Raw genomic sequence first — 27,212 nt, 5'->3', positions numbered from 1 at the left:
GTGAAACGATTAACATCTCACATATCTCCTAGGCATTCAATACAATGCAAGAGACAAATGGGTAAAATATAAACCACTGTCCGCTAATGATGTTTCTAATGTCACGTGGCACTTTTCGAAAGCGACAAAGTACACTACTTTGTTCAGCAAAGATTCTGGGTTGTGCATTGCTTAATGGAGAAGCATAGTATAGTGACCGACAAAGGAATCATAGCATGTTGACATGCAATGACGATTCTACGGTGAACTGTCTAAAGTGTAAGTCACTGCTCGAAAAAAAGCATTTCCCTAAAGTACTAATTACCACACTCTAGTAAAAGAAAGGCTAAGATGACTACTAATAAGAAGGAACCATGGAAACTATTGATAACTGAATCTTTTTTGACGTGATAATGGAAAACGGAAGTAAACTTATGTTTTAGGCATTTAGTGCTATGAAGTAAAAACGTCATATCTTTTCACTAAAAGCCCTTTTACGGCTTTGTCTTAATATTTTACCTAAATAGCATTAATCCTTCTATATACTGCCCAAGTGTTACATACATTGCCTAGAGAAAGTTTATATAATAAATAATTCACATATTTCATACTTTGTCCCCAAACGCCAGGCTCCCTATACAATGCTTGTTTATTATATACTGCCGATAATATATAGATGTTCTAATATTTTTTATTTAGTGGCACATGCATCATATGTAATTAATTACTAAGAAGATGAAAAAGAATTGCTTTAGTTAATAATAAACTGGATCAAAGCGAACAGTTTTTCTGATGGGTATTTATAGCTTTACGCAGCAAAAACCACATAAAATTTTACACCAGAATTCACAATGAAGGCAGTCCCAAACTACTTCCTCATATTACAGATACTAACTTATTGCGAGTTTGGTTAAACTGAGAACCTGCTGGAAGACATGCGGGTGACAATGTCTTTGTCTTACAAAGATGAAATTATCTGCATACATAATACAGGTAAGCTTTCTCTAAATTTAAAGCAACTACTGACATAAAATTTTCAAAGGTACACACTTTTCTAAATATCTATTCAGTAGCTGCAGTTAGTGTATATTGATTTTCATTTTTATCATATTACCATTTTGAACAGACTTGTACTCATAATTTAATTCATTATCATTTAAGTGATTATATAATGAAGAAAAAGAAGGAAGCGAAACTACCAGTTCTAAAATCATCTAAAATAGGAATCTTGAAGTCCTGCTTCTTAATAGCTAAATAAATAGCTAAACAGCTAAACTATATATATTTATAAGGTATTTCTCCTGCCTTCTTAACATGCCTTCGTGGTGTAATGGTCAGCACACTTGGCGCGTATTCGAGAGGTCCGAGGTTTGAGTCCCGTCGACGACATTGCTCATTTTTCATCTCTTCCGCTTCGAAATAACCTAATATATCTACAGTGGCGCCCAAACTGAAAAAAGGGGGTGAGTGATGATTCTTCACCTCCAGAATTTGGCGACTGGGTCCCCTAATCCCCCATCGTCCTTTAAAAGGATGAGTATGTAAGGTATTTCTGCCGTCTTCTTAGCATGCCTTCGTCGTGTAATGGTCAGCACGTTCGGCGCGTATTCGAGAGGTACGAGGTTCGAGTCGCGTCGAAGGCATTGATCCATTTTTTCATGTCCTCCAGCAACAAAAATAACCTTATGACTCTATGTATTCTCTAAAAGCATGTGACACGACATTTTAAAAATTAATGGTCTCTCATGAAAGAAAGACTGCAGGTAAATTAGCAAAAATTATTAACATAGAAACGCAAAAAAAGGGTAAATTAAGAAATTTGGAGGGGGGGGGGAAACTAACATGCAATGCACAGTATCTCCAAAACCTTTACAAATAGAATCTACTATTTTCAAAATTCATTTTTAACTAAACCTGTTTCTAGTTCAAACAGATCTAGGAATCATAGAAAACACGTAATTCTAGTTACCTTTAATCAAATAAGAGTTTTCCTCCACTAAGTTGTTACTGTTGACGTTGCATCTCCTGCAATGAATATAATTCCGTGAAGTTCAGTTCTTTTCTTCGGATGTAGAGTCGCTTGAGGACATCGTAGACATCTTTACCTGACAGTATTAGACACGCATTTCAGTAACTCTAATACTGCCTGGTAAGATGACGTCGACAATCCTTCACCCAATCACATGCGTATTTCCCCCAAGTCAGCTTGAAACTAAGAAAGAGAAAATATACATTTTAAAAGGCATACTTTTGAAAAATATCTTACAGATTTAAATTCTTTTCCTAGAAACTTTAAATGTTTATATTTTATTTATGATTAATTTTCAAACAAGATAGAAAGTCTCATTCTAAAAATGCACCTATATAACAAACATCGTAGTCCTTTTATCTGAACTCCTGCTAGCAAAGTATTTTCAAATGACATTCCTCAATATTCCTCCAGACAGTTCGGTAGACTTACATAATTATATAATACATATTATTTACACCATCTAAAGTAAAAAAGAAGCTTTTAATTTTATTTCCCTTGCAACACTCACGAGCAGGTCCATTGCCAAAATGTATTATTCATTCATATATACAGAGATTTTACAGTTCGCTTTTTTTGCATACAATACACTAAAATCGTTTGTTTTTATTACAAAATATGTGATTACTTTAAAGGAGTAAAATAAAATCGATTTAAAAAGCAAACTGAAATTAATTTTTAACTTCGCAAATTCCATGTTTGTTATTTTTGCCACACATGCAGTTAGGAAAGGCTTTAATACAGTAAGACATTGCTTAACACATGGGATACGATTTAGTAAGGTCCAGCGCTAAGAAAAACAGCGTTGAATGAGGTCATCATAGCATACAAATAATGGGAATAAGTGAAATGGAAGTGAGAACAAGAAAAGTTTTCAGTTTATTGGTTTTATTTTCTAATATTTATTGTTAAATACTTTTTATCACATTAATTGTAGACTTATTTATTGCTAATACCGATTCTTATTCATAACAAATTAATAAAAAATAAAAAAAATTGAATAAAGAAGTTATATTCGTGATGAGGAAGCTTCTTGCTCATTTGACACTTTTTTGTTTCTTTGTGAAGAAGTCATCTCAGCGTCGCTTGACCTTTTTCTGTTCAGCAATAAGCTGTCGACAGCAAAAGATATCGCTTCAATGACACTTCGTTTCGCTTTTGAATTTCTATCAAAATTTAAATCATTTTGCATACAGAAAATTTTATCTTTTAGTGTCATAGCTTCCGTTTTAGTGGTTGGACGTCTTTTTAGAAAGTCTGTTGAAAGTTCCTATTGTTCCTCATCTTCAGAAACGCAAACGATTTAGCCATCTTCGTGAACTTGTTGTCCGACTAATTTTTTAAGATCGTCGGTAGAAAGTGTGTGATCAGTTCTAACTCGCTATAATTCTTCAATAACCGGTGCATTTATATTATCCAACCCTGTTTCATTAGCTATCTTGGCAATTTTGTCGACAACAAGAATGAATTCTCTTGTGTCAACATCCTTAGCTTCGACCATACATTAGGCCATAATCCGGACGTCCATTTTCCGGAATGATCTATAATCCGGACTTCAAAGCCACAAACTTTACGCATACATTACGCATGCGCGCGTTGAAAGAAATGTTTAATATAGTACACAAATAAATATTAAGCTTTTTTTTTGTAAAATTTGATACCCTTTAGATCATAATTGCTCTTTATTTCATAAATTACGGTTTCATATTTTTAATTGTAAAATTTCTGCAGGCCATCTTACCAAATTTAATTTGATGATCTATAATCCGGAAAAACCCTTAATCTGGAATCGCTGAAGTCCCAACGAGTCCGGATTACGGACTTTGTACTATACTAAAAAAGCGTTAAGCGGGGTTTTACTGTACAGCTAAATTCTAAAATTGAACGAATTAAATAATTAAGTGCTTAGTATGCTAGTATCCTAGAATTCAGATAAAGATTTCTGCCGTTATCTGTGAAATTATATATATTAATCATGAAAAGTACTTTAATTTTGTATGTTTACATACATATGAGTAACTATCGGCTTAGGCACCAAATGACTATCAAAATAAGAACTAATTATTTTCAGCTTACAAACGCTGATCGCCGAAAAATGTTAATAAATTATATATCAAGCAAGAATGGTTAATAATATACTTTCTGTATTCAGAATTCAACAGATTTTTTTTTAAATGTAGCTTTAAGTGCATAAAATAGCGAGTTATATTTGAAAGGACTGCAAATGAACCAAGTCGTAAGCTAGAAGCATTGAAAAGTAAAGGACATTTCTCTATTATTTTTACATAATTATTTAATAATACGTTTGTTTATTTAACAAAGAAAGTTCAATTTGTAGCTACCTTGCAAATGCTACATAAACTGTTAAAAGCTTAACTGTACAAGGAACTAATTTATCTTAGAATAATTTGCATTTCTTCATTTGTTTAAATGATTATATTTTATAAAACAAATACAAATAAAAAATTAATATAAAATAAGAAAATAAAATTAACATTTATGGAGTACACATAACGAATTGTGAAGTAAAAGAGCTTCAGACACAACACCTAGAACAGTAATTATTTTAGCTATAACCGTAAAGATCGTTTAGAAAAAAAGGAATAAATAACAATCACATATGCTAAATAAAAAGGGATGGTTAGTTAAAATCAGCTCAAACACAGCAGCAAATTCATTTAGAGATATAAAATTAATTTATATTTAATATATTATTACAAGCTATTTATTTATCTTGTGACTGATGAAATGAAATACAACAGTAAAATTTAAAAATGAAGTATTCTAAACACCCATAGGCAAAGTTAACAGGCTGTTAATAATTTTTTATACGTTAAGTATATTTCAGAATGCCAAAATCGTCATTCAATTATACCATTAAATACCAACTAAAACGTAAACTGCCCTTTCAAGTCATTACGACAGTTAATCAGACTTAAATTTAAAAAGAAATATTACTGGTAAAGAATATAGTTACCATAGGTTTCACTAAATTCTTAAACAGCAAAAAGGAAAGGAGTAACACAGAGAGATATCACTTCACCAAGCGCTCTGAGAGGCTCAAAACTTGATAATGAACGAACGCTCCGTTGTTTTCAAACTATTTTTCAACGGTTGATGATAAAGAAAACGCGTACTATTGCTAAATTCTGCTGAAACTACATTCTTTTTTTTTTTTTTCGCAGTGTTATCAGTGTCTGAGTTCGCCCGATCAGCATAGCTAAGTGGCTATCCTTTCATCAATTAAAGTCTTCCAAAGGAACAAAAAAAAAAAAAAAAAAAAAGTCAGTACAAAAAGATAGATTTAAGGAAGCATTATGTACGTTGTCTGCATCCAAATGCAGTGGTTTTTTTTTTTTTTTTCCCAACACTTATCAAAGGCAATGGGAACTTACAAAGAAGGTTGTTGAAAATACAACACTTCCTGGAAGCTCCGTTTACGCTTGCACCATCACGTATTCAAACATATCTCGCCTTTTTGCTAAAGTTAACTGCATTTTCGTATAGGAAAGTGTTGCCAACAAAATCCGACCATAACCAATGTAAAACTTTAAAAATCAAACTGAATAAATATTAACAAAGCAACAACTTTCTTTTAGACGTAGATTTTTTAGTCAAGACGCTATCGGTTTTGAGAGCAAACGGCCTCTCTTCATTAGAAGATTTCTTTGCTCCTGATTAAGAGGGACCTGTAGCTGTCTGCCCACTTAATCGATAGAATCTTGACTAAAATCTGAGCCAAACACAAGGTGTAACCAAGCAAGCCTTTAATATAAACTCTGCTGCTAACATAAACTGTTGGACTAACTGTAACTACGAGGGTGCCCTCTGGTGAGTAGCCAGAGAAGTGCTTCAGTAAAAATCAACTGTTTAACTTGATAGGTTGTTTCACTCTTGCTTAATTTCTTACAGTTAAATGTAATATTAAGTACTGTTTCTGAAAAAGAAAGTGAGCAAAAACCAAGCGAAAATACTCAAAGTTAAACATTAACGTTGGGTGCCACTTTATGAGGAAGGGGTTGGATGGGGTTATAGAAGATTTGCTTATAGTGTAACAATTATATATTAAGGCAAAAGGTTTAAGTTATACACGGACATTACATTTAACTTTAAGAAAATTACACAGTAAGAGTCTGATACAACCTATTAGTGTGTTAACCAACACTTGGCTTTTACTGAAAAGTTTATATAAAAGGATTGGTTAAAACCAACACGACCCCCTCATAAAGGTTGTTAAATAAGGTATTTTCTCCCTCTTTTACGCATGCTTTCGTGGTGTAATTGAAAGCATACTCGACACGTATTCGAGAGGTCTTAGGGTTCGAGTCAGGGTGAGGGCAGTGCACATTTTTCACGTCTCCTGCTTCAAAATAACCTATTGACTTTACAAGATTTGGCCAATGTGTCCCCTCGCCCTTTAAAAATCATCCTCAGTCGACCCATTAATAGGCGGAGTACATAAAGTGCTCCTTATAAAGAAGGACCTATATCTATATGCCTTCTAAAACGATAGAATGACTTTTCTCCCTCCTTTCCACATGCCTTCTTAGTTAATTGAAAGCATACTCAACGCGTTTTCAAGAGGTCCAGGGTTCGAGTCCCGGCGAGGGCACTGCACATTTTCCACGTCTCCAGCATCAAAAGCCCTACTGACGCAACGGTTTCTTTGCTAATGTTATGCTTTACTTTGGCGTGTTTCTCTTCTGCCTTGAATCATACATACGGAAGACATACGGAATTTAAATACATACGGAAGACATGTCATTTCAAGACATACGGAAATTGAAATGGATCTCAGAATTTAAGTATAATAGTTTATATTTATTAGTCGCAAAAAACTAAAATCATACATCGTAGTACAAAAACTATTTTATGATTTTTTTATGGTGTACAATGCTGACTTAACAATACAATTCCAACTTTATAACAGAACGGATGTAATATAATCATAACCATAACTTTACAATCTAATTATAATGATTCGAAGTTTTCAAAATACTGCTTCAGGTTGTCACTATATTCAAGAAGATTTAAAGATATATATATATTCATTAAAGTTGGTCATCAATGTAGGATGGCTGCATAAATATACTCTAGCGCTCAGCCAAAATTTTAAAAAGTCCGCGTACTCGCTAACAATCAAAACTAGCTGTCTTAAAGTGGAACATGATTTTTAACAATGTTTGTCAATGGCATTTTAACACATTTGCTGCCAAGATCGCTCACCTACAGAGAATATTTACCACTTTGCTACCCCAACCTTGTGCGTTCCATAACGATTACATAGATATTAGATATTCTCTATAAATCATCTATAAATGAGAGTGTAAATATTTAAATTATGTGGTAAGATTATAAGGTATTTCTCCCGCCTTCCTAGCGTGCCTTCGTGGTGTTGCAGTTCTGCACGCTGGGCCGGTATTCCAGAAGTCCGTGGTTCCATTCCCGGCGAAGGTGATTGGTCATTTTTCATCTTGCCTGCTTCCAAAAAATCGAAATGTCTCTACAAGATACTTCGGGAAAAACACACACACGTCTAATTTTCACTGGACTTAAAATATGACTGCGTATTATAGAATAATGAAAAAGGGTAGCTACAAGTTTCCAGTTATTGAGCTATAACTAAATAAAAAGAGAAGTATTCTATAACTAAAAAATTTAATTTTTCATATGATTCCCTTAGAGCTAAATACACTATATAATGATATACAAAATGTCCGACACATAAAAATGCGAAATTCATGGAGATATCAGTAATCTATATTTCATGTAGCCAGTTAGTAAAATTAACGAAAACTGTCTTGCCAAAGAATGAAATTATGTGTGTTAGTGTTGTGACTTATCTCACTTGTCTGACAGTAATACCAGAACAAGCCCACGAGACTCATCGTGGCAAGGAGTACAAGATTGCGCCTGCCGTTGGTAAGAGCTTTGAGCACCATACAGGTGACTGTATGACTTTGCTCAATTCCGCCCCAAATTTTAATGGGAGGAGAGCCTCCCTGGAGTACGGGTCCGAGGGCCACCCACCCCTCCTTCCCTGCCATCAACCTCTCCAGAGGACTTTGGTCTCGCAGCGTATTTAAAGTACCCCCACGCCGCACAGACACTATACATTTACAAGCATCCATGCTTTCTCCGGGATTCGAGCCCGGACCCTTCGGTATCGTAGTCAGCATTGCTAAGCACTATCCCGGTTGGGCGGCGAATGAAGTTATTAATCCCAGATGTCCCCAGATCTGATCAAAATATTTTGTATAAAACATTTTGTATATATAAAATGTATCAAAACATTTTGTATATATAATGATATACAAAATGTCCGACACATAAAAATGCGAAATTCATGGAGATATCAGTAATATTTTGTATAACTAAATAAAATAAAAATAAAAATGTTATAATCACTTAATAATAGGCAATGGAAAGTTTTGAGTTCAAAAGGGGAGGATCAACCAGACTCCGTTTAAAAAAAAAAAAAAAATTATTATTATTATTATTATTATTTTTTGTGGAACTATGGAAAAATTATATCACGAAACATAAACGTAAAAAAAAACTCTATATATAAAATATAACAAGAGAAAAAAATATTGGACAATAGTAGACAATTTCTAAGAGATGAACTCTTTTAAAAACAAAATCTAACCAAATTTTTTGATAGAATTCGAGCTTAATGAAATTGTACAAATTCTCTTGTAAGTATTTTTTAACCATTTGTAACTTAGGTTCTTCGTATCTAACGATGCTTATTCTTCCGTTATTTACAATGCATTCTTTGTGTTTTGAATACTGATTTAATTTTCTTTACCAAATAAACTTGTTTTTCAGATTAAATTAAGTGTAAATACAAAAGAACTGTGAATAGCTTTTTTCTATTAATTATAATATGGATTTCTTCTCATTCTCGTGCATTTTTAACGAATTAACCATGAAGGTCGGTTAACTAAAAATTATCTGTAATATTTAAGCTAATCGGTAGTTGACTATAATCACTAACTTCATTATCAAGTATCTACGTAAATTTTGGGACTTTGAAGAGCTAGATTTTTAAAAAAAATGTTGATTGGCATTAAACACTTTCATGGTAAAGTTATTAGTATTACAGATAGTACACATGAACCATGAAAGTTACTAGTATTACAGATAGTACACATGATCGTTATAATAAATAATTTCTAAACGATCGTTATAATAAATTACTATAGAAGATTTCCACAGAAGACCTGAAACCCTCAGTGGTCGTCTTATACACGGCCCATCGTTATTAAATTATCGTAATTAATTTCTGATTTAAAAGGATAATATATAATTCAGCTTTTTATTTACAGAAACTTCTTACGCCTTGTGCTAAATCTGCTTTAGGAAGATTTTTTTTCCTTATTACACGAAACTTCGTCTCTGGAAGTACACACCATGGATTAGCAGTAAAAAAGGCGAAACCTATAACCACCATTTTGGTACTTCCTGACTTGTCTGCAATGAGCAAGAAAGCTAAACCAAGCCCAAGCTATCTACAGGTAACAAAGTATAAACTTAAAATAAATTACGCCAACATGAAATGAATTTTTACAGGAACAAAATTAAAAGAAAAATTACGCAGATATGATTTTTTTTTACTTGCTTCCTCGAGATCAGAAGCAATATCCAATACAAATATTAATTATCCTAATAAATAAATTAACCAACTTCCCGTTGCCTTCTCTCAACAAACGTCCAGTATCCAAGAGAAACATTAAGTTTAAAAACTGCACAGAATTATCTCCCTCATTTTTCCAAGTGGCAACAGTGCTGATTTTCAACTGTCAGCAGCCAAGTATACAATTGAATGAGAAACTGTTGCCAAAACCACATTTCTAAAAGAATGAAACGATTCAAAATGATGCGATAAAATCGAAAAGATAAAATTAAAAAAAATCTAATTCGAATTTTGAAAAAAAAAAAAACTTCGTGGTGCACTGGCTCTTGTCCAGATGCACATATGTATCAAATTTTGTAGCCCAGGGTCTGTTAGCTTACGCGCAGCACGAACGAAAAGACACATACACTCTTTCTTTTATTATATGTACAGATTAACTTTTTTGAGAAATGGGAGGTACTTTTATGTGTTTTTTTCTTCGCTTCCTTTTTCATTCTTTTCTCCTTAAGTTTTTACTTTGGCAACCGGCTAATTGCTTTAATTTTTATGATAGCAGCAAATATGTTAAATACAAGATTTAAGAAATACTAGAGGGCAAGCCCGCCAGTTGGACATGCTGCGGGCAAAGCTAACTTATATGATCTATGTTCACCTGAAAAGAAATGCATAAAAACATTTCAATATAAATGAAGGCAGTTCATTCTTTCCAAGCAACAACCAATTCGTAAATAATTTTTTGTTGCCAAGCCAGGAAATAAAACTTAGGGCACTTCAAATTAGTATACGTAATTTAAATTTAATGTAATATAACAACTTTTTCTCATTATCCATAAAAAAAATTAACGTGACAATTATTTTTATTTCCTATTTTGTAAAACTTACAAATTTTTTATTAACAAACTCTGCGATCTGGAAGCAAGCAGTGAGAACACTTTTCGAAATAAAGCAGATTTTTATCTCCAGCGTGCAAGACTGTTGCCACTCGGAAAAATGAGGGCAAAAATTAGCGTTTTCAAAGCTTACAATTAATATCTCGGCTGATTAAAGTCGTACGAAGATGAGAATAATCGAAATGATTTCCCACGAATTTATGGAATCCGGGGTTACCTCTCTCGAAATTCAATTCCTCTTCGTTCCGGAGGAAATGATGCAACAGACAGACAGACGCGCACAGATTTTAACAGTATAGATACTCTAATTTTTAATAGTTAACTAGTTTCATCAGAAATATATGATTATGATTAAAGAAGCAATTACCATTTAGATTGGGCTGTAAACTAGAGCCAGCTTCCAGCCACCAGCCGCCTAGGAAGCCAATTTTCGGAAAGCACCAGCTAAATTGTTTTCATAAGTTGCACTACATAATACACTTTGCTTTGAATTATTAACATGTTTAATTATGCAAGGAAAAAATGTACTGGTAGCCTAGAGCACCGGAAATGTTTCTCTAAAAATAGGCATGAAATGAAGAGGAAAAAAATGTAATCGGGGAAATCGCAAATTAGAACATCAGTTTCACTGGATAAATATATCATTAACGGAAATACACTGAAAATAATTTAAATGTGTTTTCTATTAAGAAGGTATGCAACGAAATGTAAATTTTAGTTTGATGTTTATGATATTTTAAAAATGTCCTATATTCTAAATTTTATATCACAGCCGCATTTTGGAATTCAGACCAGAGAAATCAATCCTTCATTTCTGTTATCTTCGCTATCTCTAAGCTAGATGAAAAAAAGTTAAAATACATTACATTATGGTAATATATAATAAGATATTTTGTAGTTTCAGTTAAAAAAAAAAAGATTTTATCTATATAAATTTTACGGAAAGAAAACAGATATTCAAAATTTCTTTCGAAAGTTGAAAGACCTTTTCCAAGGAGTTCAGATTAAATAGGCAGCTGATAAAAGTCTACACTAGCTTACGTACAGTGAAAATCGGCAATGCCATTGATTGATCAAATAAGCTCTCACTTAATCTCCATTATTCATGCACGAGCAAAAGCGCTTTCTTTTCTAGGTCAAATAAAATAGCATTACTTACAATGAGACGGTTAAGTACTGTGTTTAGCTAACGAAAGAAATAAAATGTAAGATATTATGAGGAAGATGGTCGTTTCTACTTAATTAAAATTAATTTCATTTAAATATAAAATTAAATAAACTGCAAAATCCTCTAAATAATCAGATTGCTTTAAATATAAAATTAATTAAAATATATAAAATTCACATTTTATTCGCTCCAAAAAATTACTTAGCTGCTTCGGTTTATCTGAATAAACTTATTCTTGAAGGAGATTATATAGTTTGTACGTTCAAAGATATCAAATTTAACCAAACATTTGTAACATGTAAATAAATTCCATATGAATTTCATGAATTAACTTATATACATGATAATTAATCAAATAGATGACATATTAAGACTGTGCTTCATTAATAGCTCGTTTGTGCTGTTCGGAATCTCGAAGCTTTCAGATATTTTTTAAGGCATAAACGTAATTCCATTATTTTATAATAATGCCTTTGTATTTTTCCCATGTATCAAATATTAATCGACAATTCGCGTTAAACCCTCATATTAAGTTTATAATCAGTAAAAGCATACACATCAAATGAAATTATTCATTAAAAGACACAATATACCTAAGCGCATAGACTACTCTCTTAAGACGATCACCTCTAAATGTAACCATTACTTCTGAAAACTTAGAAAGTCAATACTCATCATCACCTCTCTCACACGACCACTTTCACAGAAGAATAAAATCATTTGGAACCATCTCACAGTAGTATATCTTACCCATAGAACATTCGCAACGTAAATATTAAACTGAGCCTTAATTTTGAAAATAACAAGTAATTAATTTGAAAATATCCATAAATTTATTTTATTTATTTTCCATCACTTTCAGGCAGCATTTACGAAAATTTATAAATTCAAGTTTATAACATGAACTGTAGAATGTATTCAATGGAGCTGCTAAAACCTTGCTCAGTAACATCGCTAACAATCACAAAATTCGAAAACGTTTTCTCTAAACTCAAGGGGAATTCTTGTCACCAAAATAAAATTGCAATTGTGCAAATCAAAATACCACAATTTGCTCCGATGTGGACAGCATTTTCCTTTGGGAATTCCGCACGAAATTTTTCCTTCGTTACTATACAAGCAGCATCACAATTATTTAATCAAAATAAATTAGCATTTATTAAATGCTACAATAACTAAATATACAAAAAAGTGTAATTTCTGGAAGAAAATTGGTAAACAAATGGAGCACACAAAACTACATTTCCCGCTATATTATATATATAAACATATACACCCACACACCATAGTTAACGAAAGGAAATACGCGCGATTTAACACTGCCTTAAATAATACACGCATGATTCTTATCGCAAACCGTAGATTTAGTAACCGGTTAGAATAACAGCTTTACATCCTTCACGGAAGCTTATAGCAATGAAAATGCAATTTAATAATGAAATACAGTTTTTAATGATTTAATAATGTTTTACTCGAAAATTAGTACTAAAAATGAGGTATTCAATGCAATAAATAACTAAATTATCAAGTAACTAAACAAAACACATTAAGTAAAAAGGATTAAATATAAACATTCATAAAACAATTCAGTTGATGTTGTCGTTCAGTTGTCCTTAAAAATTGTTGGGAGGATTATACTTTAAAAAAATAAGCACGCCCTTTTAATGTACTATCTACCACCACATACAGTGCATACAGTGACGTGCCGCCGCCCAAACGGTATAGCGGTTAGCGACGCTGACTGCCGTACCGACGGGCCCGGGTTCGAATCACGGGCATAGATGTTTGTAAATGTATAGTGTCCGTGCGACATGGGGGGCACTTTAAATATGCGGACAGCCGAAAGTCTCTCTCTATGGTAGGGGAAGAAGAGTGCGAGACCCTCTGACCCGTCCCCCTGAGGTGCTCCCCATCAAAATTGGGGGGGAGGCGGAAATGAGCAAATTCCCACTGTGTGGTGCTCAAGACTGTTGCAAACATAAGGCGTCATGCTACACTCTTGCCACGAGGAATTTCGTGGGCTTGGGCTGACTATAAGGTCAGACAAGTGAGCATGAATCAATAACAACACTGACGTGACAAAAATATATCAATATATAAAATATCAAAACTACTTGCAGTTCGTTTTAACAAATGGAACATTAATGTGGAAATAAACAAGTGGCGCTTGTATCGCATTGAAAAAGAATTATGAAAAGGTTGCAAATGTTGTCCGTCGGACTCGTAAATGACTTGTGAAACATTTAACTGCGTGGTTAATCGCTATCATACAGAATTAACCTAGTTTCAGTGCGGAATAATGTGAGGAATCGAAAGATGGATCACAGCATTTTAGAAGCTGTTGAGACTGCAGGGGACTACAACTCTCTACAAGGGACAGTGCAACAGCCGACTACGTCAGCCACAGTAATGCCCAACAAACAATGCCTCTATCAAGTGTTGCCAAACGATGCTTTCTAAAATAAACATTTCATTGATATACATCCAAGAAAAGTCAACTCTACTTATCTTAACCTTTTCATTTCTAGTGGTACACATAGTATATTCTGTTAAAATATCAAAACTACTTTGCAGTTCGTTTTAACAATTGGACTCTACAGAAACCAGAAGTTATATCGCACTAGTCCTTTGGCTAACAATTCATCAAAAATAACGTTAATTTTGAGGCTAGATCTAATGTGTGAGCACTTCAATTAATTTGCATCTCTCTATATACTGAAAATTATAATATTATCGAATTATAAATCTTCTGCAAACATTACATGGATGTAGAAGAAACAAATGGCATCGAATTTACATGGGATTAAGTCGCTGAACACTGTTTCAGCGACCCTGGAGTTCGGTCCAGTGTTTGAATCCTGGTGAACGGGCTGGTTGCACAAGCGTTTTCATGGTTTTCCCCATGTCTAACGTCAGAAAGTCTCCAGGCAAAAAGTCCTCCAGGAAGGCCGATATGCCTGTCCCTAGGGCGATATTGCTCGAGCGCTTTGCCATAATCAAATAAACCAAACCATTTTCAAGGATATCAAAACAATGTAAGAAATGGCTCTTTGATACACCAGCATGGAATAATCAGATATTAAGTACAGGTACATCTAGGGTTGAAATCAACATGAAAGAGAGTTGAAACCAGCATGAAAGAATCACAGATATTAAGTGCTGGTATAACTAGGATTTAAGTAACATGCAGACTGCTTCAACTCTCCGTAAAATCTATCTGGACGGGTATATAATTTTTCGTATATTAAAATCTAAGAAAATCCTGGTCTGCTTTGAATAAACTCTCATTTGATCAACACAGACAAAATATTTTTAAGACTTCCACACTCTAACCAAAGTAATGGAAAGTTTACATAAAAATAAAGCTTTTTGTTCCACATCAGCATGTCAACTTTAGTAACAGTAAGATGATTTAGAGATTATTCGACGCTATTTACCAAAAATCACAGAGAAAAGCGCTCATAAATTCTTCGCAAAACTAATTTGCAAATTTTACCTCGATCATAATAACCCAAAATCACACATACATCTAAAATGATTTGTATTCCAAACACTGATGGCTCTAGGATAACATTCGCTATCAGTAACGGGAAATGCGCAGAAAGTAGCAACTATAAACGGGTGGGTGGTGGTTATGTCACTAGAAAAAGAAACAGCGTACGTTGTCATGGCAATGGACTTTCTAACAGCGTGCACTCGGGCGTAGCCAAGCTAATAACGCGACTACCGACACAGATTTCAAGCATTTTATATTTTTTATTCCTCTCATGGTTATTGCCGGAGGTACAATTTCTAATCATGTCCATCAATCACGTTGCAGTCATTTCGTCGCGATTTTCTGTCGTCAGGCCACCAACACAAGATCAACACAAATCCTCAAATCTTCTTTTGGACATGGATGGATACAAGAAAGCAATGTGTACCACAAAAGCAACAAATAGACATATAAAAGCAACTCATTAACAAAACGACAACAGAAAATAAATGAGTACAATTTATAGTACTATTTATTATTTTCGCTATAGCTGTTCTGGGTAACTATTTAAAACGAATACTAACTAGAAGTCAAATAAATATTCTACAAGGTATTCCAGAATCTTACTGCGTCTTTTTGAAAGGATGGTTCATTTATACATTTCTACCATCACTAAGCGTAATTCGGTATAAAACAATTATTACTCGTTCAAAAATATAAGAGAATTAAGTTGAAAAAGCTAAAAGTAGCTTTTTAAAAGCATTTCCATAACTTCATGAAAGTTGAGTTTTGAGAAATTATTTAAATGAAACCAACCAATTAAAGCATAATTATAATAATCAACAAAGCATTTGTTAATTTTAACATAATTATAAAAAGTTAAAGTAATCAAAATATAGACAAGGTCAGAAACAAGTGAAAGACAAAGATTTATAATCCACTGGAGACAATTTCGATTTAAATATGCAAGTCGTATATCCTACCAAAACTAACGCATAAGTAAAGTGCTAATAGCTAAAAACAAGAGTAAGTTATAAACTGAATTTTAAAACTTTAGAAACGATATGCATAATTAAAATGTAATTTAAGTACGAATTTTTATAACTGAATTTATTAAGTCGGATGAAATTAAAAACGACTTATTTCCATACACCTATCTAACACATTAAAATGCAAGACATAAAGCTAAGAAAATTATCACCCTAATTCTGTATTTAATAAAAATTAATTTTCAAACCTTAAGATAATTAATTACATTCTTCATTAGAGGTTTATAATATTTTTTAAATGCTTCGTCCAAACTACGTTTTAAAATCTGTTACATGTTTTAGACCACATTCCAATGCTTTTTCAAAATGGCTTTTCAAATTAAATTGAAACAGAATATGCTTTTAGAAAGATACTTCAGAAATTTTATATTAGTAATATCATAAATGTCGTCTAAAACTTCTGGTCCTTCTCGTTAAGGGCCAATGAAACGTGCCCGTATCCATTTTAGAATGTAAGATATCATTTTGGTTATTTATTCAGAAATTCATTATTTTGGTTATTTATTCAGTTATTTAGAAGGAAATTCTGATAATGGTTTCTATTCTCAATAGTAATAGTATCATGGTAAACCTTGTCCTAGAATTCGCTTATAATTACAAAATCGAAGGAGGGTCAAAGTTTTCTTTAAAAAGCTAACAATTTGTTCCATCCTCTAGATCTAGAAATACAAAGCGTTTCCACCCTCCCCCCCCAACTTCAAACTCAAGATGCACTCAGACAAATTCAGTTCTGTCAAACGAAAACCAATCAGAAGGGCTATTATTGGGAATTCAAAACCAATCAATTGTTTTATTATACGAAAAAGACAGTAAAATTGGAAATACTAAATATTTAAGGCTAATCATATGGTTCCATTTAACACGCATATTATATTTTTATTTAAAATTAATATAAATAACCAGATTAACGCCGAATAATGATTATTGCAGAAATAAACAACAGAAATCAGCGTTAAATTTGTAGAATTTTGTATAGTTAGTTTCGATGGTTTAACTACACCATCTTCCTCAGCTGCGATAAATACAAATGAATGCAGCTGAGGAAGCTATGAATAGTTTGTAAAAATACTATTCTTATGCATAATAGGCAGCTTAGGAAGATGATTCAATAGTTAAACCCTAGAAACTAGTCCAAAATTTACAAATATAATGCTGATTCTTGTTGTTTAACTTCTCCAATAATAAATAACCAGGTGTTAAAAAAAAAGTATTTAAGCTAATTTTTCCAAAAAAACCCTAATGAATAATCTTGGCATATTTTTCAGTAAACAAACATGATATTGCTGCTGTATAAATAACTAAAAAAAAAAAAAAAAAGAAAAGAAAAGAAAAGAAAAGAAAAGATTCTAGATTCAAATGTTGCAATACCCCCCCCCCAAATACTTCGCTGATCCTTATTTTAAAAATTTCTAAAACCATTTACAAGCATTTAAGCTTCCCCTTTCCCTTGCAACAGATACATAAACACTTCGTAAAAATATTATTCTTACGTACCAAATACTATACGGGGGGGGAGAAGCAGCTTCATAACGGTGCCTCATCATAAAGGTGGCAAAACTATTATGTGCATAAATTTCTAACTTGTAAAAAGCACCTTCATAACACTGCAAGCATCCTTATGCTGGGGCACCGTTATACAAGTACGGTTTCAATTTACTACTCCGATTAGCAAAGGACGTTCGAATCCCGCGAACAGGCTGGTTGCATGGCCCCCCTTAGGCAGATATCCCTAGTGTGGTTTGCCATAATTAAATAAACCAAACCAAACCGATTAGCGAAGTGAACCCGAAATGCTACTTGCCACAGGGTCCCGCACTTTTATGATGTTGCTACTTTTCCAGGTTAGAAACTGATCTGCAGATTGCCATCTTTATACTGGAGCATCCTTAGGAAGGTTTCTGCCTTTTCGAAATGACAGACTTGAGTAAAACTCTCGGCGTTATTATGATGGGGCATTACAAGGCGATCCCTGTAATTAAGGCATGCCATCTATGTGTTCTTGAGGTGAAAACAGTTGATTTATCGATTACCAGAAGATTCATTGTTTCCAGGAGAAGGATAAAAATTGTTTACTTTCATTGATTTCTTGCTCCCACAGTTCCTAAGGCTTTCAACAGAACTTAATATTCATAATTAATTAATACAAACACTTGTATTTCTTGGCCACGGCTTACGTTCGTATTTATGCTTTGTGAAAGCATGCAGAATTTACTGTAAGTATTTGGTGTATTGAGAATATGGCAAAGCACACTAGGGCTATCTGCCACTGGCTCGTATACACGTTACACATGGGGAAAACCACGAAAACGCCCATGCAGCCAGCCCGTTCGCGGGATTCGAACCTCGGACCGAACTACCAGTGTTCAGCGGTTTTACCGCTCGGCCGCTGGTGGGCGAATTTCCTGTAAGATACATTATTATTACAACTCGGAATTTAAGCACCCCTTGAATTTAAACAGCAGCAATATTTTTAAAGTGAAAAAATAATAAAAACGTGTGCTCCCATATTGTCCTCATATTGCTTACAATTAATTCATGCTATGCTTCACCTATACTTTAGATAAAAGTTTTGATGTGGCACCTCTTTTATAATTATGTTGCAGTAGGTGCTTTTTCTCCTGTTATAGCTTTCATGTCTGCGAAAAAGTACGGTGCAAATAATAGACAATAAATGTTGCAATAACACATCGGTCGCGGAATTTCAACTTCATAAAAAGACGAAAAAGAAATGTTTTTCGTTTATATAATTGTCGCAATGACACCATGGCGCCAAATTAAGTGGAAGCCAAGATATTTGTACATTTAAATCACAAAGACCAGTCGGGTAACCTGAGGAATTACCTAAGATCAATAAAATCCTGAAATATAATCAATTTTCTTTTCAATGGTGTTCTGTTATACGGCTATTTAGTTGTAAACCAATCTTCGGATAGAGGTTTTGGGATTACTCATATGCTTTCTTATTTGAACACCACACTGTTGGCAGATAGTTTCTGATATTTAAAAGCTGTAGTATTTTTTGTATAAATGTATCGTAAATAACAGAATTTAAAACAGCATAAAAGTTAACAGAAAAGGACTTCTCTGCATATAATAAAAAAGTCTCCGTGTGTGTACGTCGTTCGTTCGTGCTTTTGCGCGTAAGCTTATAGACACAGGGCTACGAAATTTGGTACATAGGTGCATCCAGACAAGAAGAGCCAGTGCTTCTCGAAATTCGAGAAATTCTTTTTCAAAATTTGAATAAGATTTTTTTTAATTTTATTTTATCTTTTTTGATGAAATAGCATCATTTTGAACAGTTTCATTTTTTTACAAATGTGGTTTTGGCAACAGTTTTTCATTCAGTGCTTTGTATTCAGTGCTTCGGACTGTTGAAAATATGAGATAAAATGTTGCTTAATTTCTTTTGATTTTTGGACGCACAACACGCGCATCGCAATCTTCTTATTCTAAAGCGAGGCTTAAGCTAATGGCGAAGAGGTTTGTATATTTTGAATTATATCATCCACAAAAAGCACAATTCTGATTGGTTATTGCTTTCTAAAGACAATTTCATTCTTTTAGAAATGTGGTTTTGGCAACAGTTTTTCATTCATTGCTTGGGATACTGGACTGCTGACTATTTTCTCTTGAAAATATGAGATTTATTGCTTATTTCATTGTAATTTTTTATATTCTGTTTTAATTATATATAATTTTTATTAGGTAAAATTTTTGCATAATTGTTTTTAGAAAACAAAATTTGCATGATTTATTTTAGGATTTCGTTGCACAAGTTCTTAATTTCCTTTATACAATTTGAATTCAGATTTTGCAACGGGAAGTTGGTTAATTTATTTATTAGGGTAATAAATATTTATTTCATTGTAATTTTTTATTTACGTAATACATTTTTATTGAAATTTGTGGGTCTCCCCCCCCGATTAAGTTTACTATAGAGTAAAATTCTGTGCAGTTTTTAAATTTAATGTTTGATGTTCCCTTTAGGCATTTTTTCCGGTACACTTAAGCTGCCCGCGTGGCGGTTAGTAATTGAATAAACGGAATGAAAACCGATAATTTATGTATCAAGAAATAATGCACTAATTTTTTTGTATTTTTATTTTGTTCAATTAAAATTTAGTTTGTGTTGAAATTTTCAAAATAAAGTGATTGATGCTGGAATATGTGAGATACTGCAGCTTTGCATTTAAATTACATGAACTTATAATGCAATACGGTGCAACATATAATAACGAAAATAAACCAACTTCATAATAAAAAGAAAAAACAAAAAAAAGAAAGAAAGAGAAACGCTTTTGGTTTGCAAATTTTTTAGCTAGAAGACGCAACCAAAAAAATAGCCTTTCGTATTAAAAAAAAGCAAGCATCAAAGCTTATTATTTACAGACGTAAAATAAAAAAAAGCAGTAATACACATTATTAGTTTTTTTCGCAAATACAGTTTGTTATAAATGTATGATTAAATAAAATGCAAAAAAGGCATTATATCGTTGCACAAGTCCCTAATATGTACAGCCAAATCTGTACAAATTCATGTAAATTAATACTTCCTAAAAAATTATGTAGTGTTACGGTTATATTATTAAATCATCAAACAAAAGAAATTTAAATGCCTAAAAAATTTTAATTGAAAAATTTTTAAAAATTCTGAAAGTTTTCAGATTTTAAACTGCGTTCAACGGGACGTTTTTTTAGCGTTTTGTGTGTTACCTTTATTTATTAAACATTATGTTCTTCGCACTTAAACCATAAAATTCAGATCAACAGCAATATCGCAAAATAATTTAAAAATGAGCATATCTTTAGAATTTCCGATACACAGCTCGCCCACCAGCGGCCGAGCGGTAAAATCGCTGAACACTGGTAGTTCGGTCCGAGGTTCGAATCCCGCGAACGGGCTGGCTGCATGGGCGTTTTCATGGTTTCCCCATGTGTAAACGTGTATACGAGCCAGTTCCCCTTAGAACGTCATCCACGAAGGCATCCCTTCCCTTAGGCAGATCGCCCTAGTGTGCTTTGCCGTATTCTCAATACTCAATACACCAATACACACCGATACACAGTTCCGCGCGCTGTAGACAAAAAAGTTCCCCTCCCTGCAGAGTGTTGCCGTTGCTCACTTTTAAATCGCCAAGTTTGTTAATCAAAAATTCGTTAAAGTTTTACAAAATATGAAATACATAATAAAACAAATTCCAAATTTGGGCTTCCAGATGCCCATCTGGGGGTGGAAACGAACGTTATTCAAAATTGGATGAGTCTAGGTACCGTTATTTTATCACAATGCGAGAAACATATATACATTTATGCAGATTCTTCATTATTTAATTTCTTTAAATATAATACAGGACGATAATATTTTGTGGCAACAATTTGAAAGTGAATCGGACATTTATAGTGAACCAACGCAAAATGCCAAAACGAAAATAGTAGTCCTTCACGGCAAATTGGCCCTTTGGTCTAATAAATTATAATAAATTAAATTACACCTGGCCTAGAAATAGAGAACAAACAATCCGGATATCTGATTTATTTAATTTAATTACGACAAACCATACAAGGATTATTTGCCTAAGAAAAATATACTCCGTGTAGGGCTTTCTAATGGAAACTTACTCATCTTCATGTGACACGTGGAGAAAAAAAGTGCCAAATCGATCATGCAATTTAATCTGTGTGTCAGGATTCGAACCTAAGTTGAACAGCCAATTTCAGCGATCTCATCCACCCAATTTTGGTGGGTTCCGAACGTATTGATCCCTAATGTTTGAAATAATATTGCATCTTGACTTTTATTAAACATATATGAAATAAGAGCTTTTTTAACTACTTGTACATATGAAATCACTATGCGTTACAAGAAAATTAACAAACGTCCTTTCAATATAATGAAATTCAGGAAAGTATTGTTTCACGAATTTACTTTTTACATGCTATAACAAATCGAAATCAAATATTACATACGTTTAACTGATATAAATAAGATAAATATATATTTTATAAATAAATACACAGCGCGGAATTTTTTCACTCATCTGCTATAAAAACTAATAAATTATACTATATTTACATTAATCATAATGTTTAGGAGGAATAAAAAATGGTTGTCATATTTCCCCCCCCCCTTTTTTTTTTTTTTTGAAAATCTAAAGAGTTATTCAGAATCACCGAATTACTCTTATTTAAACTGAATCTTTTATAGGATTTTTAGTAATAAATAACAAATCACCATTTATCACCTTTTTCATATCATTAGGAATTTTTTTTGAACAAAAATTAAATACTATTGTACGTGCTACATTTTCTCGAACAAAAATTAAATGCTATTGTACGTGCTACACATTCCTTACATTTTACTTGAACTTCGCTGTTTGAGGAAAAAAAATACAAAAAAAAGTTTCTTTTTTCTTTTCACCATATGGCGTGAAACACACTTGCTAACCTTGACCATGAGTGATCGCCTTGTTTACACTTTTTGGTAATTTAAAACGAAAACCAGTATAAATTTTGCTTGCAGATGCTGCATGGCGCATAAGTTAATGGTAAATGCTTCCATAAAAAAGCACATACACACGAGACACACTTTTAAATAAACTTAAAAACATATTTTCAGACTTCAAATATGTATAAAACTACTAAGAAAATTTCTTACTTGCTTTCTTATAACATTTTTTTAATAAAGAAAAAGCTTTTTTTAAATAAAGAAAAAGCTTTTTTTCTTGTTTGTTTTTGTTTTTGTTATTTAGACTTTCACATACAAATTATACCATTTCAGCTCAAAATAATTCGTTCATTCTTTAAAGTCTTCTTACGCATCAATACGTATTTTCGACTACTATTTCAACTCGTCATTATTTTGCTAGACACTATTTATTTGCACTTAACCATAAGTTTTACCATAAGTTGCCGATTTGGTTACATAAAAAGCAGTACAGCTTTACACGGAGCATAATCAGTGCTTGATTTCTAAAGGCAGAAGTGGCGCAGCCCTTTGGAAGGCCATCAGGAAGAAGGGGAGAAATAAATAAATAACTGATAATTAAAATTAAAACTCAATAAAGATATAAATAAAAGTTTAATATATTTTTAAATTAAGGATAAATAGTTAAATAAAAGAAATCAAATATCGGACCTCGTCTTATTTGGGGCTCCGATGAGCCTGCCTGCGGCTGAATTTAGACCCTAAATATAGAGTATAGCATATTATTTCAATGGGGGGAAGGGGAACTATTCTTTTTTCTGTACACCAGTGAATAAAAGTAAAAAACAAATAAAGCGTTTAAGGCGTCACTAATGAAAATAGACAGAATGCTGGAAACAATATAAGAGTACAGGAAGAAATTTTAATGGAGAGTTGTAGCTTCGGAAACAAACACAGAAGAGTCTGACACTTTCTGACTGGGATGCAAGCCAATATAATTCTAGCTGTCAATCTCAATACGAATGGGCAAAAAAAAATTTCTCCCGAATCTGGTCCGATGACAACATGAGAACAAATGTAAGGTCTGCATAAGTAACAATTTTTGTTTCCCATATTTGGTTACATAGTTCACGTCTGCAGGAGCTCTGCAGTGAAAGGTCATTAGCACTGGACTTGGAAAACCAAGGTAATCACTGTTAATACTTTCGGGAACAAAACATTTTAACCGCTTTCATAATTTGCTTGCATATACCTGGAGAATAAGCCTTTGACATATGGATGGTGGCTTTTCTTTCTTTAAAAGTCTTAACCTCCGTCAATGTGTTTGTTACCCAGAAAAAGACATGAATGAATTCGGAAGTTATAATCGATTTTAAAGGTATGTTTATTTTTTAAATAAAATTTGCCTGCTGAAACTGTGTTTCAATTACATAAAAGAAACAGAGGAGCCCTTTTATTTAAAGCTCCGGTTAGAAGTACGATGTATCTCAGAAACTGAAAAGTACCGAAGCCAGGCTCTTGTGGGCTCCGACGCAATTTAAGCTCTGAGCTTGTAATACCGTTATCAGTTTATACATGAATTAATTTGAAAGCTGAATGCGTACAGATGCGTAATAAATGGTTCCATTAAAGATGTTAGCAGCCGTGCCGATTTAACATTTTACTTTATTCTGTAATAGTACATTCAGAATATGAAAATACTACTGAATTGTACAACGAAAGGTAAATCCGCGCACCCGTTTTTAATCGCATTTTTCACATTTGCGCCTTTTACACATCATTACGACGATACAGTTGACGAAAGAGCTGAACGGCAATATGTCCGCGGAGCAGAGATGAAAGCTTGATTCAGAATGATTTAGTTTCAGCTTCATTTGGTTCACATTTAATTCTCAATGGTTAAAAAAAGGCTACAGTTCCCAAACTGAAATGATTATCAACTGAAGCCTTTATGAAAAAAGTACTTGGCGTAATTAGCTTTATCCAAGAATCATATGACATGGATTAATATGGAAGTGACACAGTTTAGAGATATTTAATATCGGCAGTTTCTCTTTACAGAATAGAAAGGGAAAATGCCTAAATTAAAATGGAAATCCAAAGGGCTATTGAAAATTAAAGTCAGAATTTTCGTTTACATAATTTTTACTACCTTATTAATATTTCAAACAATCGTTTCAATGACCGAAAGAAACCCCCTTTTTGTTTAAAGAAATTATTTTGTTCTTTTGTAAATGTTCAGCAACAAAGTTCTGGTCACATTTAGAGATGGTCATTTTTGGAAGACAAAGGTTTCAAAGTACTTATAATCAAAATATACCTCTACTGCTGCATTTGTTCCCAAAGCAGTGTTTAGTTATTGATGTTACAGATTTGATATGAAAACTATTTGTTCTGAAAATGAGAAAAAAATAATCTCTAGCTTTTTCTAACGCTTTTAGTTTTATACTTGGATAACCCCGTTAAGTTTACATACTGTACAGCTTTCTAAACAATGTATTTCTCAGAATTTACATTCAGATAACTCTCTTTTGTCAAAATATTTCTAGGCTTTCTTGTAAGTTTTATTAATTTAACAGTATTTTCCAGAGGTGATTCATTTGAATCTTAAGGATGAGTTACTTTCACGCTCCAATTTTTTCAAGTGTGAAATGAGGTTGAAACAGAAAAGATTCATTCACAAACATTCTTTTTCATGAGCCTACAAAATTCTCAAAAACGTATACATCGAACACGACATTATTAGATTACTGAAGGTGTTTCTGATCTCACAAAAATCTCTGTGGCCATATAAGACCGAGATTGATGAAATCCCAAATCAACGACTATATTTGCAGAATCCGAAACCTTTGCCGGATCTTCAAGTGTAACCACACACTAATAGCCGGGACAATTCCGCACAGTCCCAGACATCTTATTCACTTTACCTCTATGCATGTATTTTTCAAGGCAACTTCCTCCGTATTTCATAACTTTATCGCGAAGAGCTCATACAGTTAAATACCAAAGATAGATATTTGCTTGCCGGTAACATTCAAGGGAAAAAAAAAAAAAAATCGCTCAAGGTCTGTCTTCAAACAGCAGTTACGAAAAACTGGTTACGAACCAGGGTTTGGCAGCAATAGATAATGTATTATTTTGGTTTTAAATTTGAAGTTCTTACATCAGGTTATCAAACATTCAAAACAATGCATTAATTTAGTTTGAAATTTGAAAATTGTATACTCTAGGCTACAAGGCATTCAAAACAATGCATTATTTTGGTTTTAAATTTGAAATTTTTATACTACCTTATCAGACATTCAAAACAATGCATTAATTTGGTTTTCACTTTGAAATATTTCGCACTTTGAAATGATCGGAGTGTGAAGCTTACGTATGCTACTACCACTAAGACACACGATCACATACATGCGTGTATAATGGATGCAAATTAATTTTAATTATGAATACAAATTTCGATTGCAGATACTATTAATGTATATACATTTCAAGGAAACATTTAAAATTTAACTATTTTTTCTTTAAATTTCTATCGCAAATGACGAAATGAAATCAAATTACAAAATCTACTGGATCATAGCCAAACAACGACTAATAAATTCATAACCATCAGAAATAGCTAAGGACTTAAATCTCAATTACGGCTACACAGTGAAAAGTTAAAAATCTTAAACATAAATTAGAAAAATTTGATGTGGACACCACGTGACTTTCTTGTACGGCCTATTAAATTATACACATTTTTTGCTGCCCTTCATTACTTATTTCCTCGAATTTTATTAGAGATATATTTCTCGTTCAATTAATTCAGTTCTCACTTCGCGGCAAAGGAAAAATACAGAAAACCTCAAAACATCTTCATTACAAATTGAAAGATACAGAAAAACATAAACACCAAATACAGTTAAAAGAATTATTTAAAAAATACAATTAAAATTACAGTTTCTACGCAAAAACAAGAAATTTGGCCAGCTAGCAAGATTGGCAGATATCTTTGTTGCACAAAACTGAAAGGTTACTTTTGGTCCCACTTGGCAAAACGATAGTGAAGGCACAGAAACTGACTTAATTCACTATTCTACTCAGTTTCAAATCTAAACAAATGGCGGTTCGTTAAGCTTAACTCGCCACTTACACTTTTAAATTGTTGATAGTTCTACAACTCTTGTATGCAGATGAACTAAAGCATTAAAACCTTACCTTAACAGGAATATAAAGACCACACAATTCATTCATTTTTTTTAAAGCAAAAATGCACTATTCACCAACATATAAGAATAATAAAAGCTAAGCTCATTGAGCTAGGTAATACAGAAATGGTACGATTGGTGCAGCCGATTGCGACCATAAAGAGAGCTGCACAACTACATGTTATAGCAATCGCATATACAAAATTTTAACGTTGTGAGGCTATTAATTTTTGAGCCATGCAAGATACATACATATATACATAGAAATTTCTTCTGAATCCATTTTACAATCGCAATTACAATACTTTCTTTACTTCGTGCAAGGAAGTAAAAAACGTATTCTTCTTTGAGCTAATATTCTGT

The 27,212-nt window shown here is 32.9% G+C and overlaps 1 long non-coding RNA gene across 1 annotated transcript in view; it reads right to left on the bottom strand.

Annotated features, from left to right (window-relative positions):
- Positions 1–27,212, bottom strand: part of LOC118191287 (uncharacterized) — a 167,668-nt gene that overhangs the window by 65,940 nt on the left and 74,516 nt on the right. The window contains exon 3 of the long non-coding RNA XR_004758562.2: positions 1,949–2,191. This is a non-coding gene — a long non-coding RNA (uncharacterized LOC118191287). The remainder of the gene's footprint in view (positions 1–1,948; positions 2,192–27,212) is intronic.

The sequence above is a fragment of the Stegodyphus dumicola genome, chromosome 3 (genome assembly GCF_044657685.1).
Source record: "Stegodyphus dumicola isolate Sdum_Otavi_A_Nest chromosome 3, ASM4465768v1".
NCBI classification, from domain to species: Eukaryota; Metazoa; Arthropoda; class Arachnida; order Araneae; family Eresidae; genus Stegodyphus; species Stegodyphus dumicola.
Note: the sequence above shows the minus strand (reverse complement) of the source record. Positions and strands in the feature narration are given on the sequence as shown.